This window comes from Gekko japonicus, unplaced genomic scaffold, assembly GCF_001447785.1.
Source record: "Gekko japonicus isolate JY-2015 unplaced genomic scaffold, Gekko_japonicus_V1.1 scaffold850, whole genome shotgun sequence".
Classification (NCBI taxonomy): domain Eukaryota; kingdom Metazoa; phylum Chordata; class Lepidosauria; order Squamata; family Gekkonidae; genus Gekko; species Gekko japonicus.
In genome coordinates, this window is record NW_015165856.1 from 138,780 (window position 1) to 160,123 (window position 21,344).

Here is a 21,344-nt window from a genome sequence, read left to right on the forward strand (position 1 = left end):
CACACACACAGCCTCTGCCTAGGGAGCAGCTGACATCATTCTCCTCTCCCAACTGAAAATTCCAACTGCCTTGCGGGAGGGGGGTGAGTTTGAGGTGTGGAATGGAGTGTAGTCCAATCAGCTTCCATATGTAAATGACCTTGGAACGCTGGCCGGGACTGCACAAAGCAGCCAATGAACCCAGCCAGTGTCTTCCGAGTGGCAGTTTTTTCGGCCTAACACTAAAGGGGCCAATTTTAGAATTCTGGCACCCAAAACTCTTTTATAATAAGGGAGAGATGATAAATATATGTAGGCAAGCTTGCAAGAGGCAGACTAAGAGTTTACTCAATGAAATATATACCTGTTAGGATGACAGAGACAGAAAAGTTGCTTATACAGTTCATGAGAAATCGTTATTAAGGTGGAATAGGCACCAGTATAAATATTGGTAAAAATTGAAAATAACCTCCATGTATCTGTTTGTACTGTTTGTATGTATGTATATGTATGTATATGTTATGATTGCTTGTGTATGTTATGTGGAAAATGTAATAAAACCCTGCCCCTTTGGGGGCAGTTTAAAAAAATAATTTTTTTTAAAAAATAGGAAAACATTTAGACCAAATAACTCATCAAAAATTGACAACTTTCTTCTTTTTCTTCTTCATCTTCTCCTTCTTGAATATATTCTGAACATATTCAGGAATTACACGATATTTTATACATGAACTGACATCCTCAAGAAAACAATATTCAAACAGCATAATTGGTTACGAAAGACAGTGGTAATGTGAGTAATAACCCTCTGATTGGCCAGATATAAAGAAACATATATCTACCTCAAACTAAGTGTTTACTTAACCTAACCTAAATGATAATGGGCAAGGATTCTTCATACGAGACTAAAATCTTCTCTGACCCAGGCATTGCAATGTTTGCCCTAAGAACTACAGAATCATGAACTTTGTACCTATTATGTTGTCTGCTAACAATATCAGACCTACAAGAGGAAAGCCGTTCATATAACATGCCTTTCTAACATCCTAATCAAATATTACTTAAAGAATAAATCTATAAAAAACCAGAGAAATATGAATATGAACAATCAATAGGAAAAAAACCTATATATAAAAATCTTTATATTCCCATTCATACTACAAACTGATCTCTGTTATCTGGAGATAAAAAATCGATTCTGTTCCAGTTACAGTCCACAGCTCTAGGTTGGGAAATATCTGGAGACTTGGAGGGCACGTTGGGGGCGGGGCCACTAGGATTCGAGGGGAAACCATAGTTTCCCCTCAAATCATAGAGCGTCCCGCCCCCAAAGTGGCCAGCATGATGATGTCACCTCTGGATGACATCATCACGCTGGGGACGTGTGCCGGAAGAGGGTAGAGTTCCCCCCGGGGCCCGATTTGCTGGCGTCGGGTAGCGGGCCTTTCGGGCGGGGGTTTACCGCCCCCCGGGGGGACTTGGCAAGCTTATCAGCAGGGTATAATGCAAGGGTGTCAAACATGCGGCCCAGGGGGCCGGATTAGGCCCCCAGAGGGCTTCTATCAGCCCCGAAGTAGAACTGGATGTCTTCTGCTTCTTCTTCCAGTTCTGTTGCTGCTATGTCATCGTAGGTTTTCAGCTTACAGATAGGCACCTGAACAGCATACCCAAGATTGCAACAGCGCAGACATTTTGATGCAATAATTCAGAGCAAGAGGTGTCAGTTATCAGACACTGTTAAATAAAGAAAATATTGCAAGAGTGCTAATGTTTGAAGCATGTTTTTATTTTAAGTTTTTTTTAAAAAACCGTTTGTGTCCTTTATAAAGTTTACATCTCCGCTACCTGGCATTACAGTCTATGACACACATGGCCCAGCCCAACATGGTCTCATTTATGTCAGATCCGGCCCTCATAACAAATGAGTTCGACACCCCTGGCTTAATTTATTTTATTTCATTTATACCCCGCCCTCCCCGCACGCGGGGTCAGGGAGGCTTACAAGACACAAGTGTAATCCAATACCACAAGTTAAAACAGTTAAGGCACACAGTGCAACAAAATACAGGTTAAAACAGTTTAAGCAAAAGTGGACAACTCATAGGATCATCGCGACTAACATACTCACTCCCTATTGCACATCCCATTGGGATCAATGAGGGGGATGCCATGGGCCACGGGGTTCAGGTGGCCAGTCAGCCATTAATGTCATAGAGTCCACCCTCCAAAGCACCCATTTGATTCAGGGGAACTGATCTCGTCTGTCCAGAGATAAGTTGTAATAGCCGGAGGTCTCCAGGTGCCACCTGGAAGCTGGCAACCCTAATTTGTGCATGCATTCATGGTGGCTTCAGAGCAGGGCTGCTGTTCAGGAGCAGGCGAAAGCGAGCGAGCTAGGCCAGCGGCGTGACTTCTTGCGAGGCATGTCCTGCGAATAATTGCAGCTCATGTCTAGCGTGAAAGTTCAGCTGCCCCGAGGATAAATCTCATCTCCCCGTGGTTAAATACTGCCATACGTAGCGTGTTCAGAAATAGGGGGAAAAAAAACATTCAGAAATAGAAAAAAGCTGTATGCAGAAGCTCAAAGAAATGTTTTGGGTGAGAGGGTGTTTTTTTGGTGTTGTTGTTGGAAGATCAATGTAAAGTAAGACGTCGCCCTCCCTAAAAACCGCTCGTAATGCTCCAACCGTTCCCGCTGATGATCCATGAATAAAACAGATTTCTATATCGAGCAGCTGCTTAAAAATGCATCACCCGTCACGGAGGTGAGTGAGGAGACTGACAAATCCAGCCGCATATGATTCCGGAGCGCCGTGAGCTTCGGAGCCGGCAGAGCCGACTTGGAGGTTTGGAGCATTTGCAGTTTAAAACTGGATTGTCTTTTTTTTAAAAAAAGATGATGAGATGGTTGCGTATTTTTTTGTTTTGCAATGTGGTGTGACAAGAATGAAAGGGGGAGGGAGACAAGCTGACCTTAAGAGAGCCAGTTTGGTGTAGTGGTTAGGAGCGCGGACTGTAATCTAGGAGAATCGGGTTTGATTCTTCACTCCTCCACCTGCAGCTGCTGGTGTGACCTTGGGTCAGTCATAAGTTCTTTCAGAGCTGTTCTCTCAAGGGCAGTTCTCAAGAGAGCTCTCTCAGCCCCACCTACCTCACAGCAGAAGGGATGTCCATTGGGCACTCCATTATACCCTATGAAGAAGAAGAAGAAGAGATTGGATTATACCCCGCCCTTCACTATCCAAAAGTGTCTCAGAGCGGCTTACAAACTCCTTTCCCTTCCCCTCCCCACTACAGACACCTTGTGAGGTAGGTGGGGCTGAGAGAGCTCTGACAGAAACAGCTCTTTTTCAAGAACAGTTCTGCCAGAACTATGACTTGCCCAAGGTCATCCAGCAGGTGCAAGTGGAGGAGAGGGGGAATCAAACCCGGTTCTCCCAGATTAGAGTCCACGCACTTAACCACTACACCAAACTGGCTCTCAGGGGAGGGAAGAAGCACAATTGAAATCCAAAGGGAGTTCTGGCTGTCATGTATAAAGGGACCGTATTTCTTTTAAATGCCTTCCCTCCATTGGATATAATGGAGGATGGGGCACCTTCTTTAGGGGCTCAGAGAATTGGATGTCCTGGGACCGTGTTCCTTTTAATTTTATTTATTTTAAAATTTTATTTATTACATTTATACCCCGCCATCTCGGCCATGGCTGGGTCAGGGTGGCTTACAACAGGATAAAGAACAACACAAGTGGACCCAGTAATTTGTAAAGTCAATGACACAGGAAAGAATTACTGTACAAGTTCAAACTGTTAAAGACACATTAACAAGTCATATAAATTTCTACTTGATTTTACTAGGTGAACTTCATCCGAAGACAGAAGCCCAGTCACAGTGCCAAGGATGTTAAGGATGGAGGATGTTAAGGATGGAACGTTTCGAAACGTTCCATCCTTAACATCCTCCATCCTTAACATCCTTGGCACTGTGACTGGGCTTCTGTCTTCGGATGAAGTTCACCTAGTAAAATCAAGTAGAAATTTATATGACTTGTTAATGTGTCTTTAACAGTTTGAACTTGTACAGTAATTCTTTCCTGTGTCATTTACAACAGGATAAAAACAACAATAAATAGTATAATAATCATAGAACCGTATAACAATTACTACATGAAAAGGTGCTACCAATAAGTAATATCATTAAACAGATAACTTCAGTATTATATTTCGGATGGCGCTCAGACTTCCGTGCCCTCCTGGTGGTCGATATCAATCTAATATTGATCTAAAATCCAATTTTAAATGCCTTCCCTCTATTGGAAATAAGTTATAACATAAAACCAATAATCATTGAATTTAATAATAGTAAGGCATATAAAGTACTCAGAACAATTTTTCCATAAACAATTGGTAGAAGTTCACTGGTAAGGTTGATCACAGGTAGAAATTCACAGGTGGAGTTTTCCCACAAATGATTTGTGTTGTTGTTTTTTGAAATTTTGAAGTTTTATTGAGGAAATTCCATTAAAATAACACTCAGAACATTAATACACGAACTAACAATTATGCTAAACAATTTGTAATAAATTCAAAAAAAATCCTTGAACTGTAAGGATGTAGTAGTGTCTCTGCCAGCTGACTCACGGACCCCCGGTTCTAAATCTGTTTCATTATTTTTTTTCAAGAATCATGCTGGATTCAACATTTCAAAGATATATGTAGGCATCCATAAAGCATATTCAGATAGCAGCAGTCCTCAGTGATTCCCAATGCAAATTCCCAAGAAATGATAGATTCTGCAAACATATGTAAAGGTAAAGGTTCCCTTGCTCGAAAGCCAGTCGAATCCGACTCTAGGGTTGCGGTGCTCATCTCCGTTTCAAAGCCAAAGAGCCAGGGCTGTCCGAAGACGTTTCCGTGGTCATGTGGCCGGCATGACTAAACACCAAGGCGCACGGAACGCTGTGACCTTCCCACCGAAATGGTACCTATTTATCTACTTGCAATTTCTTGCTTTCGAACTGCCAGGTTGGCAGGAGCTGGAACTAGAGACGGGAGCTCACTCCGTCATGCGGCAACTCAGGTCTCGAACTGCTGAACTACCGACCTTCCACAGCCTGCAGTTCAGCATCTTAACCACTTGAGCCACATACAAACACATAAACTATTATCTTTTATATTCAAATTCATGCATCAATATGGAACTTAGTTATATTTGCTTTAAGTATTTCGTTTCTGTTAAAATATTTATTTATTTATTCAGTTTATATACTGCCCACCCTGTGGGTGGCCTCAGGTTGGTTTACAGCAATCTTTATGAAATACCATTAAAACAACCATTAAAACAACAATTTGAAACAATAAAACAATAAAATGCCGCATCTTTGTTCTATCTTTTCCAGCTATCATTGTATCGAACAGCATTTTTTCCCCTTCTATCATTTATTATTTCACTAGAAATAAGGCCCGTTGTGGAAATAAATACAACGAGATCTAGAAAGAGGCTCTGGGAGAGTGCTCTGGCTTTGGGCAAACAGTGTCAGTCTGCTTTTAAAACATGAACCTGGGACCTGCACACTACCAGAATATAACAGGTTCCATATGCAACTGACATTCCAACTGCCTTGCGGGGGGGGGGGAGTTTGAGGTGTGGAATGGACTGAAGTCCAATCAGCTTCCATATGCAAAAGACCAGGTTGTCGCAGCAGTTGTGGTGTGGGCGGGACCCGGGCTTTGCCTTCTGATTGGTGGCGATATATGCTGAGGAGCAGTGCCATCAGCCATACACTAAGGGAGTGCATTTTAGAATTAGAACTTTGGCACCCACTATTCAATTATATATAAGGAGAGATTTGATCTTATTCTCAATTTACAACTATATAGTTTTTTTATAAAAAGGTTTCCATTTTTCCTCAAATTCTGATGTTGGTCTGTTATGTACGTTAAATGTTGCCGTTGTAGCATACTCACGTAGTTTATTCTTTCACTCCTTCAGATCTGGGCACTTTTCAGCCTTCTGTTTTGCTGCAAAACTTACTCTTGCCGCTGTCACTGCATACTTGAATCGTTCCCTGCATGTTTTGGTAATATTGCTTGGTATTACACTTAATAACATGTGTTTGGGATCCAGCGCAAACTTAAGTTTCAAAACCTTTTGCATTCCTTCGTGTACTTCTATCCAATATCTCCTTGCCTTCTTTACAATGTCCGCCACATACAAGAAAATGTCACAACGCTACATATTTCTTTAGACATTCCAAAGCCGCTCTTTTCCAAAAAGAGAAAGAATGTCCCTGCTGGCTCTGATAAGAAACAGAAGAAGGCGTATAAAAGCATTCTGCTAACACCGGCTAGCCTCTTGCTCTGTTCTGATAATGGAGCGATTGGCCTTTCTCCAACTGTGCATGCCCACAGCACACAGGTCTGATCCACAGAGGGATGGAGGCGGGGAGTCAAATTGAATCCTATCCTATCTATCTTTCCATCCGTCTGGGATATTTTTAGTCTCCCCTTCCTCCGAGGACTTCCGAGTGGCAAGCCTTCAACCCCCTCTCGCTCTGCCAAATAGCTCTATCAGTACTGTCACTGATCCGCTAGTGGGACACGCACCCTCAGCTATTGTGGCTGAATCAGGGTGGGAAGCTGCACATAGCACATCCGTTTGCATGCACAATCGCCCGTTCGGCTAGGAGACCGCTCCCATGTGCTTACGGCTCCCGGCCAGAGATGGAATGGGGGAGAAGATGGACGGGGGCACTTGGCTTGAGGGAGCAGATGAAAATGAGCTCACTGAAGTGATGGTCAGTATAAGGCTGCTTCAGGGGCTTATTCCCCCTGGAGGTATTCGACCCACAGTTGTGTGATCACACAGTCATTGGAAGCGGCGGGTGTGATCAGACGCAACCGCAGTCAGGGCTCTTTTTGTAGCAGGAGCTCCTTTGCATATTAGGCCCCACACCCCTAATGTAGCCAATCCTCCAAGAGCTTACAGAGTTCTTCTTACAGGAGCTACTGTAAGCTCTTGGAGGATTGGCTACATTAGGGGTGTGTCGCTTAATATGCAAATGAGTACCTGCTACAAAAAGAGCCCGGCGGCATGTTGTTGTTTTTTTGCCGGTAGTTTCCGATGCACTTAAATGAGGAATCGATGTATCGCATCTCTACACTGAGGGTTTCCTATGGAATTTGCGACGATGCGCATACTGCGAAGGGGGAGGGGAACAATGGCATGGAGTCAGGATAGCCTGATCAGGCCATCCCGATGACATGAGAGCGTGCTGGAGCAATCAGACAGGGGAAAGTCTGTCCGTAGCCCGTTGCAACCCGTTTAGTACCGGGTTTCCTCCGGTGTCTTTTTACTCCGCTTCTGTGGTGGAGCAGTCGCCGACGAGTGCAGGGTGCTTCCCAGATGTTCGTATCTGATCGCACCCTTTAAATCCGCCTGGCATTCACGCCTATGGTGGGGCTAATTGCGCCTTCATACTTGTTCGGCCCAATTTATATCTAGAAGAAGAAGAAGAAGAGATTGGATTTATACCCCGCCCTTCACTTGGAGTCTCAGAGCGGCTTACAAACTCCCAGGCACCCTGTGAGGTGGGTGGGGCTGAGAGAACTCTGACACAAACTGCTCTTTTTCAAGGACAGCTGTGCCAGAGCTTGTGACTGACCCAAGGTCACATCAGCAGGTGCAAGTGGAGGAGTGGGGAATCAAACCCGGTTCTCCCAGATTAGAGTCCGCGCAATTAACCACTACACCAGTCTAGGCTGGACTACTGAAAGGTCTTCTACTTCGGGCTACCCTTGAAGAGTGTTCAGAAGCTGTGGCTAGTGCAGAATGCGGTGGCGAGACCGCTGCCTGAGGCAAGCTATCAGTACCATATAACCCTGCCGACGAGTGCAGGGTGCTTCCCAGATGTTCGTATCTGATCGCACCCTTTAAATCCGCCTGGCATTCACGCCTATGGTGGGGCTAATTGTGCGTATGATCGCGCCTTCATACTTGTTCGGCCCAACTTATATCTAGAAGAAGAAGAAGAAGAGATTGGATTTATACCCCGCTCTTCACTCGGAGTCTCAGAGCGGCTTACAAACTCCTTTCCCTTCCCCTCTCTACAACAGACACCCTGTGAGGTGGGTGGGGCTGAGAGAACTCTGACACAAACTGCTCTTTTTCAAGGACAGCTGTGCCAGAGCTTGTGACTGACCCAAGGTCACATCAGCAGGTGCAAGTGGAGGAGTGGGGAATCAAACCCGGTTCTCCCAGATTAGAGTCCGTGCACTTAACCACTACACCAATCTAGGCTGGACTACTGAAAGGTCTTCTACTTGGGGCTACCCTTGAAGAGTGTTCAGAAGCTGTGGCGAGTGCAGAATGCGGTGGCGAGACTGCTGCCTGAGGCAAGCTATCAGTACCATATAACCCTGATATTACAGCAACGACGCTGGCTACCGAATCCACTCCCAAGCCCAATTCAAGGTGTTGTTTTTGTCCTTTAAAGCCCTGCACGGCTTGGGATGGAGGTATCTGAAGGACTGTCTCTTCCCATTCATTCCTGCCCAGGAGTTAAGATTGCAGGGGAAGGCCCTCCTCACTTCCCACCAATCTATAGATGCCAGTCTCCAGGTGGGACCTGGATCTCCCCTGGAATCACAGCTCACTTCCAGACTACACAGATCAATTCCCCTGGAGAAAAGGGATGCTTTGGAGGGTGGACTGTGTGGCATTGGACTCCACTAAGGTCCCTGTCCTCCCCATGTTCCATCCTCAAATCTCCAGGAGTTTCCCAACCTGGATCTGGCAACCCAACCCCCCCAATCCTCCACTGTTGGCAAGGGGGGGACCGGCCAACCCGAAACCAAAGAAGCTCATCTGGTGGGCACACAAGAGAGAGGGCCTTTTTTTTTTTTTTTGGCCTTTAAGTAAATCAGTGGAGCTGCGGTGGCTCAAGTGGTTAAGACGCTGAACTGCAGGCTGTGGAAGGTCAGTAGTTCAGCAGTTCAAGACCCGAGTGTCCCGCATGACGGAGTGAGCTCCCGTCTCTAGTTCCAGCTCCTGCCAACCTAGCAGTTCGAAAGCAAGAAATTGCAGGTAGATAAATAGGTATCACTTCGGTGGGAAGGTAACAGCGTTCCGTGCGCCTTGGTGTTTAGTCATGCCGGCCACATGAACCACGGAAACGTCTTCGGACAGCGCTGGCTCTTCGGCTTTGAAACGGAGATGAGCACCGCAACTCTAGAGTCGGACTCGACTGGCTTTCGAGCAAGGGAACCTTTACCTTTTTACCTAATCAGTACATAACAACAACAACATAATACAAGTGAAACAGACAATGTATAGATTCTATAATAATTATAAATCAGGGAGGAACATTTATATAATAACGAGTTACTTCATAAAAACAGAAAACATTGTACTGACTTTGTAGATGAGTAGCAACAATAATTCTTAAAAGATAATTTGCGGTCAGTTATAGATTGAGATTATCATTCACTAACTAACATTATTTCTAAATATGTGTTGTTCAAATCTGCATATAAATAGAATAACAGATTTACGAGGATAAAAAGAGAAGCTAATGATTTAGAAAGAGAGCAATTGTAGGTAGGTCAAATTCGGAAGTGAGAGATCATGCGATAGTATATATTCTAGAAAGGGAAACCATTTTTCTACAAAACAAGTTGTTTTGGGAAAGATGTCTGTTAGATGGATGCGGTCTGTGTTTTCTTCCCCATTGTTAGACAGTCCCATATTTTTGTGTACCAGTTGGTTAACGTAGGACGTGATGGAGATTTCCAGTGTGCCACTATGGTTGTTTGCGCAGCTGCCAGCAAGCGGTGGTCGAGATTCCATCTGAGTTTGGGGATCAAAGGATTACACCCATAGCGTAAGAAAATCAGTTCCGGTGATACTTAGGGAGATCATCGCTCCAGCAATAGGCTTAACAGCGGGTGAACTGGTAAAAGAGATGGAGATGGCTTACAGGGCTTACTCCAATTATATTTTAAAAAATAGCCTGCCTGTAGAAATTGTGGTCAGATTCTCAAGAAGACAGACCAGAGATGCTATTTTAAAGGCGACATCAGCAACTCTACTGAAAATGGGAAATTTACTCATTAAAACTTTAAAAGACATTCCATTTGAAATTCGTCAAAAGAGGAAAAGCTAATGGAATTTCGTATAGGTGGGCGATCTTGGAGGGTGCCATCTTCAAGATCAACGATAAAAGAGAAAAGATTGATTCCACCTTTAAAGCCAAGGAATTTTTGCGACTCCAGCTGGGAACGGAGGAAGACTCCAAAGAGGAAGAAACGAAATCAAGTGACTCTGCCACCTCTGGAACGGAGGAGGACTCTGCTGTGGAAACCGGAGCAGAGGCAGCCAGAGTGGTATATGACTTTAAAGTCAGAAAACCGAAGTAAAGGCAGAAGGACTCTGAGAATTGCCTTTTGAAGCGAAGAATAAGAAGATGACCAGAAAGCTCTCTCATAACAACTAACAAATTAACATGTTAACACTGAAGCTGAGACAAACAAGAACTCTACAAGTATAATGTTTTTATTAACACTTATATTACTAACACTTCCACTAACAGGGATAAGATCTCCTCCGCTTGGGGTTTTAGTATAGTGTGGTTACCTTTGCTTTGTCCTTAGATGTAGTCCCTTTCCTCCATATTTTCTTTGTAGTTTGTAGTGTATTGCAAAAATAAAAAATATCCCTCCGGGGATTTAAAAAAAAGAAAAAGAAAATCAGTTCCGGTGAAAATGGAATCTTGTATCCTGTTATTTATTTGATTTGTGTGAGAGAGGGTCTTCTTAGTGGCAGCCCCATGATTATGGAAGAACCTCCCCAGGGAAATGCACCTGGCCCCCTCTTTGGTCGAATCTGCATTCAGGGCCGGCTCACTCACTAGGCGAACTAGGCAATCGCCTAGAGTGGGCCAGCCCTTAGGGGCGCCAAGCTGCACCCGGCCCTGTACTCTGGGAGTTTCTTGATTATTTGTGTTTTTTATTCTTCCTAAAATGCATTTATTTTTTAAAATTGGTGAGCGCATGGGGGGGGGCGCCAGAAGGGATCCTCGCCTAGGGTGCAAAATAAGCTGGGGCCGACCCTGTCTGCATTTGTTTTTCCCACCGGTGTCCCAGCCTTCTGAATAAAGAAATAAAACTTAAACTGGAAGGGTGAGAAAGTAGCCAAAGGGATGTAGCCGTTACAGAAACATCTCCTGGTGGGAACGGAGACTGGGAGGCTCACGTAAAGATATCCAGTGGTACCTTTTAGACCAACAAAGGCCCCGGTCACATGGAGGATTTGCCGTGCTAAAGGCACGAATGTCAGGCGGATTTTCGGGGCGTGATTACAACGCAACATCTCGGAAGTGTAGCGCACCCGTGGCCAACCCGTGGCATCCCGCCGAAGATGCACAGTAAAAAACTACCTCGGAAAGTGCACTAGTATCTGGAAAATGCGAGGCAGGGGCGGGCGTCTGATCGTGGGAGCGCTAGTATCCCGTGACATTCGGCGCTTGTCCACATCCCATCGCAAACCGGATGTTTTTCATAAGCGCATGCGCACAAACACATAACTGAAAGCAGTGCTGCTCTGTGGAACTGCGCATGCGCACAAACACGAAGCGCTTGCTGCGCCACTTCTTTGCCACGCTCCACCATCACCGTGTGATCGCCAGCTAACAACCAAAGCATGAAGACTCGGGGGACCGTGTGGTCGGGCTACCATGCTTTATTTTGCTCCAGGGCAAACAGCCACACCTCCCCCCCCCCATTATCTGGCCCGTGTGACCGGGGCCAAAGTTTAATTCTGGGCATGCATGTGTAATTTAATTCTGGGTATAAGCTTACATGTGCATGCACTCTTCATCCAGTGTGCATGTGTCATTTAATTCTGGGTGTAAACTTACATGTGCATGCAGTGTGCATGTGTAATTTAATTGTGGGTATAAGTTTACATGTGCATGCACACTGCTTCCAGTGTAACACATGCACACAAAAGCTTATACCCAGAATTAAATTACACATGCACACTGCATGCACATGTAAGTTTACACCCAGAATTAAATGACACATGCACACTGGATGAAGAGTGCATGCACATGTAAGCTTATACCCAGAATTAAAATTTGCTGCAAGAGAAGAAGGTGGTGGTGAGGAGATTGGATTTATACCCCGCCCTTCACTTCCCAAGGGAGTCTCAGAGCGGCTTACAAACTCCTTTCCCTCCCCCTCCCCACCACAGACACCCTGTAAAGTAGAAGAAGAGGAAGAAGAGATTAGATTTATCCCCCGCCCTTCACTCCCCAAGGGAGTCTCAGAGCGGCTTACAAACTCCTTTCCCTCCCCCTCCCCACCACAGACACCCTGTAAAGTAGAAGAAGAGGAAGAAGAGATTAGATTTATCCCCCGCCCTTCACTCCCCAAGGGAGTCTCAGAGCGGCTTACAAACTCCTTTCCCTCCCCCTCCCCACCACAGACACCCTGTGAGGTAGGCGGGGCTGAGAGAGCTCTCTTGAGAATTGCCCTTGAGAGAACAGCTCTGAGAGAACTATGGGTTGTCCAAAGTCATCCAGCAGCTGCAAGTGGAGGAGTGGGGAATCGAACCCGGTTCTCCCAGATTAGTGTCCGTGGACTTAACCACTACCCAAACACCAAAGATGCCACTGGACTTAAACTTGGTTCTGTTGCTTCAGACCAACACCGCTACCCACCTGAATCTGTAAAAAATACCCACTGAGTTCATTGCAAAAGCATTGGAACCCAGATCCACATCATTCCCCCAGGAATCACAGCTTGTCCTCTACTCCTGTTTTGTCTCTTAAAATGTCCCTGAGTTGATTTTGTTATTGAATGAAACAGCGAAAGGGACACTCTCAGTAACGTCCTCCACGGCCCCCTGTGCTTAATTAAAATGATGAAAAGACCTCAGGAGGGAGACAGAAATCTCGCTGGGACGACTGAAATCCGGATGATGCTCATTCGTTAATTTGGAGTCTCTGGAAAAATCAAGGGAGAATCAAGCAAACACCTTTCTAAATAATAAAAGGACTGGCTCTTCCTTCTCCCCCCACCCCCACCCCCAGCTGCCATCCTTTGAGAAGCTTGCTGGCTCCTCAGACATCTCCCACACACACACACAGACCACCGGCTGATGTTTAGTGATGAATCATGCTAGCAGCTGGATGATCTGTGCAGTTGTGCAGGAGGTTGGATGAGCAGCAGTTGGAGAAAGCATGTTCCCCCCCCACACACACACACAACCAATTCCTTGCATTGCTTGTAACTCCAGGCAAAATTATTAGCACTTCCCAGCTTATTTTCAGCTAGAGGTGTAAATGCAGGAATACTGTCTTATACGGAATCCGACAGGAGGAGGAGATTGGATTGATACCCCGCCCTTCACTACCTGAGGGAGTCTCAGAGCATCATACAATCTCCTTCCCCTCCCCCTCCCCACAACAGACACCCTGCGAGGTAGGTGGGGCTCTCTCGAGGACTGCTCCTGAGAGAACAGCTCTGAGCGAACTTGTGGCTGACCCAAGCTCACACCAGCAGCTGCATGTGGAGGAGTGGGGGATCAAACCAGGTTCTCCCAGATTAGAGTCCACGCTCCTAACCACTACACCAAACCGCTACGCTAAACAGTTGGTCCATTGGGGTCAGTGTTGTCTAACTCAGACTGGCAGTGGCTCTCTGGGGTTTCAAGCATGGTTCTTTCACATCATCGATTGGCTGGTCCTTTTTTAAACTGGAAAGCCTGGTGATTGAACCTGGGACCTTCTGCATGGCAAGCAGGTGCTCTGCCATTGAACCGCAGCCCCTTGCCCTCTTGAAGCTTAACTCCCTTGCAGCCCACCAGCTGTAGCTTTGACTTTGGGTAACAGTACACCAGTGCTGGTCACAAGTGTTGAACACATGACAGTTCCTCAAACTGAATCAAACCCTTGGTCCATGGAAGCCAGTCCACTCAGACTGGCAGAAGATATCCAGGGTCTCAGGCAGGGGTCATTTAGTAGAAAAAGAGGTGCAGGAACTCATTAGCACAACTCATTAGCAGAACTCATTTGCATAGGTCACACCCCCTGACCTCACCAGAAGTGTGTCAGAAGGCAACACCCACCGCTCAGGCTTCACTGGACTGTTTTGGATTGCTAGCTATGGGGGGGGGGGGCGGGCAGCTCTGGCCTGGCAAAGGGGAGAGAGCTTGTACCTGAATAAACCTTGGCCTTAAAGGTGCCCCTGGACTGTTTTGGACCGGGGGCCGGGGGGGGGCTCTGCAACTTACCTGGCTGCTTCGTGCTCTGACGGAGGGCTGCTGGGAGCAGAGGGTGGGGCTTGTTGCATGTGCCCGCCCCCTGGGCTCTTTACTGCCAGAGCTCCGCTCCTGCAGGAAATGACCCCTGGTCTCAGGCAGAGGTCTTTCACATCACCTCCTGCCTGGTCCTTTTAACTGGAGATGCCGGGGATTGAACCTGGGACCTTCCATGTGCCGAGCAGACGCTCTACCATTGAGCCACGGCGCCTTCCAAGTGTGCCTGCTTACTCCACTTGCAATGTTCATCAGTAGTCTGAATACTCAGCAGTTCTGCCTCCTGCCAAAGACTAAAATACAAAGAGAGAATCACGGAAATGAAATCAGAAAGAATGCAAAAAAAAGTGATTGGATTTTGTGAGTATACTATTTTGCAACCATTTAAAAGTATGATAGAGTTCCAGACACAATCTATGGGTTCAAAGACTCATAGATAACAGATGCAGAATAGAAATACAAATTATACCACAGAGTTGATTTGAATGAAAATCACTTTGGAGACCTATAATCCCGAATCTCAGTTCAGAAGGCTCCAAATGCAGAAGATTCCAAGAAGACTTCAATCGGTCCACAAGACTATGCTCTGTATCCAATAAAGTGCTTATCAGATCTTACTGTCTTGTTCCTGAGTAGATTTATCTCGAAATTCTTAAGGTGCTTCTTTTTTTTTTTAATCCCCTGAAGACAGGGTACCTTTATTTGTTTTTTGTTACACCTACAAACTAAAAAACAAATGAAAAAGGGGGGGGAGATAGAACCCCAGGATTAAAAAGACAGAAAATCAAGCCTACACTATAACTAAAAACCCAAGAGTAGAGATCATTAACAGTTAGTATTCAGTTAGTTTTATAAATTCCACCTTTCATTTTTAACCAATAAGTCAGAGAATTAGTCAGTTCATGTTAGTTCAAGTCCATTCAAGTGCATGCCGAGATTCTTCCCTCATCATTTTCGTTTGCAAGTCTTTAAAGTTTAAAGTGTTACTTCGGTCCTCTTAGACGTAAATCATACGTATCTCTGGCTGGAACTCTGCCTACTGCTCCTGGGTCTTCGGCTGAGCCCTTCTCTGAAGTGCCTGCTCCGACGCCTCGCTCTTGCTGATCTTCATCCATCGATCCGAAGTGTCGCTTCACCCATTCTTCTGCTTTTAAAACCGAGTCTATTTTCTCCCTTTTATCTCTGTATTTAAACACAACACCTTCAGGAAAGTTCCAGGAGTACTGGATTTGATTAATTTGCAGGATTGAAATCAACTCTTTATAAGCCTTCCTTTTCTGACGTACCTCAAACGGAGTGTCCTTTAGGACCCTGATATCCATTCTTCCCAGTTTCAGGGGACTTGCCGCTGTCGCTTTAAGGATTAAATCCCTAGTCTGTCTTCGGAGAAACTTGACCACGATTTCACCTGGCAGGTTGTTGCGCTTTGGCTCGGCAGCTGATGATGTGGCCAGCAGGAGGACGTCCGGAGCCGCAAGGACATTGTGACGCCCACCGCGGCTGCGCACCAGGGCCCATAACCAACAGCCCCCGAGAGGAGTCGCCAGAGAGCTGAAAGAACAGCGGAGGCCGTGGAAGACGCACCGGACAGAACTGGAAGAAGTCGCCCACTCACCGGATAAACGAACGATCGGAGCCGGGAGGGTACCTGGTAGGGCTCCCCCCACCTGAGACGTACTGTGGCCATAGTTAGGGTTTCTGCATAGGTCTCTGCACCATGCACCGTGTAAGCCGCTCAGAGCCCTTCGGGGGTGAGCGGGGTACAAATTGAAAGTATAAATAAATAAATAAATATTTTGAGTACGATCTTTAGATCACCTCAATTTCCGATTCTGCCTCTGTCGCTGACACAGCCACCGCCAGTGCAATAAGCTCTGCCATCATTTTTTTCAAGTTTTCTCCCTGTGATTCGGCAATGCCCTGAAATCTGAGTGTCTTGTTTGCTTTTTCCATTTGTAAGTTCAGCAGTCTCCTTTCCTGTGAATCTTGTCTCTGTTCCATCAATCCCACTTTCTTTTTAACTTTCTTGGTGTCATGTGCTGTCTCTTTTACTTTCTCTTCCATTTGTGCAGTCCTCTTGGTTAGCTCGGCGATCTGTTGTTGTTGCTTTGCCAGGCTTTGGTTTGAATCGATCAACTGCTGGTTAATATCATCAAGTCTCTCGTTGATCGGCTTGAGCAGTTCCGATAGCATAGAGAACACGTCACCTGTCTCTTCCGGTCTCAGACTCTGACTGCCCCGTCCCGTCATTCGCCCCAATCTACCTCGAGCGCCGGCCATTTTCAGCTTTGTTTACATTCAGAGAGCCGATTCCACCTTCCTTCAATAAAACGCCCAATATCTTCGCAAACTCAGCTAAGTCTCTCATGCACTTTAACGCTATTTCGCTTCTCCTCCCCCCCCTTCGTTTATTCGAAAGTTCGCTTGTTTATGCCGGTAATCTCCCGGCACCATTTTCCATTAGTGGGGGGGGGGACCACTTTTCTAACTTCTTCGCTTGGCAATTAAGTCTCTCATACACTGTAATGCTTCTTTTCTCCTCCCCTCTGCGCTTATTCAGCAAAGTTCATTTGTTCGCACCGGAGGTACCCTCCTGACGCCACTTTCAATGGGGGGGGGGAACTCACTTTTAAAACTTTTCCGCTTGATACATCCTCTGGATCATTGTCGGTCTATTCATAGACCTCTTGCATTAATCTCCCAGCACCATTTTCCTTGGGGGGGGGCACTTTTCTAACTTCTTCCTTGGCAATTAAGTCTCTCATACACTGTAATGCTTCTTTTCTCCTCCCCTCTGCGCTTATTCAGCAAAGTTCATTTGTTCGCACCGGAGGTACCCTCCTGACGCCACTTTCAATGGGGGGGGGGAACTCACTTTTAAAACTTTTCCGCTTGATACATCCTCTGGATCATTGTCGGTCTATTCATAGACCTCTTGCAGCCTCGTTATTTTGCTGATCTCTTCTGCTTGTCCCGGTTGGCATCGACTATGCTCAGTGTAAAACTGAGCCACACAGTGGTTTGGGGCAAGAGAGCGCCTCAGTTCTCGGGCTTTGCGCCGTCGAAGAGGTCGCCCCCCCCCAGCGCCCCTGGCCTGGAGCCTTTTACTAAGGCTCACCTGGGGGTGTCACTTGAGGTGGCACCCCTCCGGACCACTGATACGCAAATCGCCTCCCCAGAGGTAGAGGAGAGCAACCGCCATCGCCGAGCCACAGACCGGAAGTCCAAATTCTTAAGGTGCTTCTTAAAAATTTAAAGTGCTTTGGGCTTCAGGCCTGTCATATCCACAGATACCCAAATTGTAAATGTACAATATTCCATCTAACCAACTGCTTTTTATATGTTAGGAAGAGGAAGAAGAAGAAGAAGAAGAAGAAGAAGAAGAAGAAGAAGAAGAAGAAGAAGAAGAAGAAGAAGAAGAAGAAGAAGAAGAAGAAGAAGAAATTGGATTTATACCCTGCCTTTCACTCGGAGTCTCAGAGCGGCTTACAAACTCCTTCCCCTCCCCACAACAGATACCCTGTGAGGTAGGTGGGGCTGAGAGAGGTCTGAGAGAACTGCTCTTTCAAGGACAGCTCTGACAGAAGTATGGCTTGCCCAAGGTCATCCAGCCAGGTGCAAGTGGAGGAGTGGGGAATCAAACCTGGCTCTCCCAGGTTAGAGTCCGCGCACTTAACCACTACACCAAAATGGCTTTACCATTGTGAATTGGTGAAATATAATTTTCCATCTATGAGGAAGCCGTTGTGAAATGGAAAGTATATATGCTGGCAAATTCTGTTAGATGGATTCTTGCACTCTCGACCCATGCCACCCCCAAAACCTGGAACTGACGCTGCCTAGGACCACCTGTGTATACTTAAAGTGGAGACCAGCTACAGTTGCCAGCTGTGGGTTGGGAAATACCTGGAGTTTTGGGGGTGGAGCCTGAGGACGGTGGGTGTTGGGGAGGGCAGGGGCTTCAATGGACTATAGTGCTGTACAGTCCACCTTCCAAAGCAGTCCTTTTCTTAGGGTTGTCAGGTCCCTCCTGACAACTGACAGGGTATGGTGGGACTTACCAGGAGAACGAGGAAGGCCCAGGCCACGTCGCCAGGAAGTGACATCAGCACACTGCGCCGTCCAGGTATTTGAGGAAAGGTTAAAGCGCTTAGGGCTCTTTAGCTTGGAGAAAAGACGGCTGAGGGGTGACATGATTGAGGTTTACAAGATTATGCTTGGGAAAGAGCAGGTAGAGAAAGAGGTACTTTTCTCCCTTTCTCACAATACAAGAACTCTGTGAAACTGCTGAGCGGTCGGGTTAGAACGGATAAAAGGAAGTACTTCTTCACCCAAAGAGTGATTCACACATAGAATTCACTGCCACAGGAAGTGGTGGCAGCTACAAGCATGGACGGCTTCAAAAGGGCATTAGATAAGCATCTGGAGCAGAGGTCCATCAGTGGCTATTAGCCACAAGGTATAGATAAGTACTCTGGGGCAAGTGATGCTCTGTCATCTTGGTGCTTGGGGGTGGTCAACGGTGGGAGGGCTTCTAATGTCCTGGCCCCACTGGTGGACCTCCTGATGGCACTGGTATTTCTGGCCACTGTGTGACAGAGTGTTGGACTAGATGGGCCTTTGGCCTGATCCAACATTGGCGTCTCTTATGTTCTTATGTTCTCTATGGTAAAAATGGCTTCTACCATAGAGGTTTTGCACAAATATCAGACCGTCATCCAGGTGTTACCAGCGTGATGTGACACCGATTCCCGTGTGACACCAGCAATGTGGCCTGCACCTTCCTCTTTCTACTGTCAAGCCCCCCTGCTGAGCAGCTGATCGTCACCTGGGGGGCAGGGCCCGGTGGTGGAGGATCCCCGCTTGCACGGGGGGGGGGGTCTGGTAGCCCTACATTTCCTCCAGGTGAGCTGATCTCCGTCACTTGGAGATCAGTTACAATCCCAGCCGACCTCCGGCTACTACCTGGAGGGCGGCCATTCTAGGACCAGCTGAAGCTCACTTGGGTGACTTTGCGTCAGGCGCTTTTTCTCAGTCCAGCTTCCTTACAAGGTTGCTGTGACGATACAGCGGAGGGGAGGAGAATTGTGAGCAGTGTTCCCTCTAAGCTGAGTTAGTGTGAGCTAGCTCACCATTTTTTAGCCTCTGGCTCACAGATTTTTGTCTTCGCTCAGGGAGGATGGCCCCAGAGCAAACTAATTTATGCAGTCACCAAATCACTCGCTCACCACTTTTATGCCAGGAGCTCACAAAGTAGAATTTTTGCTCACAAGACTCTACAGCTTAGAGGGAACATTGATTGTGAGCACATATCCTGGGCCAGGGGTTGTTTCGTAGAAAAAGAGCTAGGGGAACTCATTAGCATAACTCATTAGCATATGCCACACCCCCTGACATCACCGGAAGTGTCTCATAAGGCCACACACCCTGACATCACCAGAAGTGTGTCATAAGGCCACACACTCCGCCCCCAATGGTCCCGGCCGCCACCGGGAACAAAAACCTCCCCAGGACTCAACAGGGATACTGGGTTTTTATCTCATTACATCTGCTAACTCATTGAGTCTATGTATTCTCAACAAGAAGGACCATAAATCCTCTGTATTTTAGTGTATTTCTTTTTCAGAATTGTATATTAACATACTGAATGTCATGCAAGGGATATTGGGATGTCTGCTGACATAACACTACATCCCCCTCGTTAAATGCTGTTAAGTGCCCTCCACGCCTGAGAGGAGAGAATTAAGATTCTCAGTTACTTCCCACAATTAGAAAAGACACCTTTGGACATTTATCTCCTATTTATTTCTTTACAACTGTTGACCTTAACTTGTTATTCAGTTGAACAAAACTAAATTGTCGTTTAGTTTTCACTTTGCATATCTTTTTTTTTAAACTGCCCCCAAAGGGGCAGGGTTTTATTACATTTTCCACATAACATACACAAACAATCATAACATATACATACATACAAGCAGTACAAACAGATACATGGAGGTTATTTTCAATTTTTACCAGTATTTATACTGGTGCCTATTCCACCTTAATAACAATTTCTCATGAACTGTGTAAGCAACTTTTCTGTCTCTATCATCCTAACAGGTATATATTTCATTTAGTAAACTCTTAGTCTGCCTCTTGCAAGCTTGCCTACATATATTTATCATACCAATTATAAAACCGTGACCAAGTATTCTGGAATGTCGAATCTGTTGCGCCTTTTATCAATAAAGTCAATTGATCCATTGCCGCAGCCTCCAAGATCTTATTTACTAGTTCTCGTTTTGTTGGTATCTCCGGTCATTTCCAATATTTTGCACAGAGAATTCTTGCAGCCGTAGTTAAAAAAAAACAATCAAATAACGATCATTTTTGTTAGGACATCATCATGTTACATGTTCATTTGCTGTTCATTCTCTGGCTATAAGACGGAACCTTACTTTCTATTGCACTGTATTTGAAAAAGTGTGCATGCCCATGAAAGCTCATACCTCGAATAGACCTTTGTTGGTCTTAAGACCAACACTTTCTATTGCACTGTATTTGAAAAAGCGTGCATGCCCATGAAATCTCATACCTCGAATAGACCTTTGTTGGTCTTGAGAGCCAGTTTGGTGTAGTGGTTAAGTGTGCGGACTCTAATCTGGGAGAACCAGGTTTGATTCCCCACTCCTCCACTTGCACGTGCTGATGTGACCTTGGGTCAGTCACAAGCTCTGGCACAGCTGTTCCTGAAAGAGCAGTTGTGTCAGAGTTCTCTCAGCCCCACCCACCTCACAGGGTGTCTGTTGTGGGGAGGGGAAGGGGAAGGCGTTTGTAAGCCGCTCTGAGACTCCAAGTGAAGAGCGGGGTATAAATCCAATCTCTTCTTCTTCTTCTTCTTCTTCTTCTTCTTCAAGGTGCCACTGGACTTTAAACATCTGTTCTGCTCACATGCCTCAAGAAGTCAAAGCGGCAGCCTCTTCCGTGCTTTTTGGAGCATGAGTGAATCTTTGAAGTGCCTTCGCTGTTCTCTCATCTTCAAAGAGGTTTTTTAAATGTTAAAATTG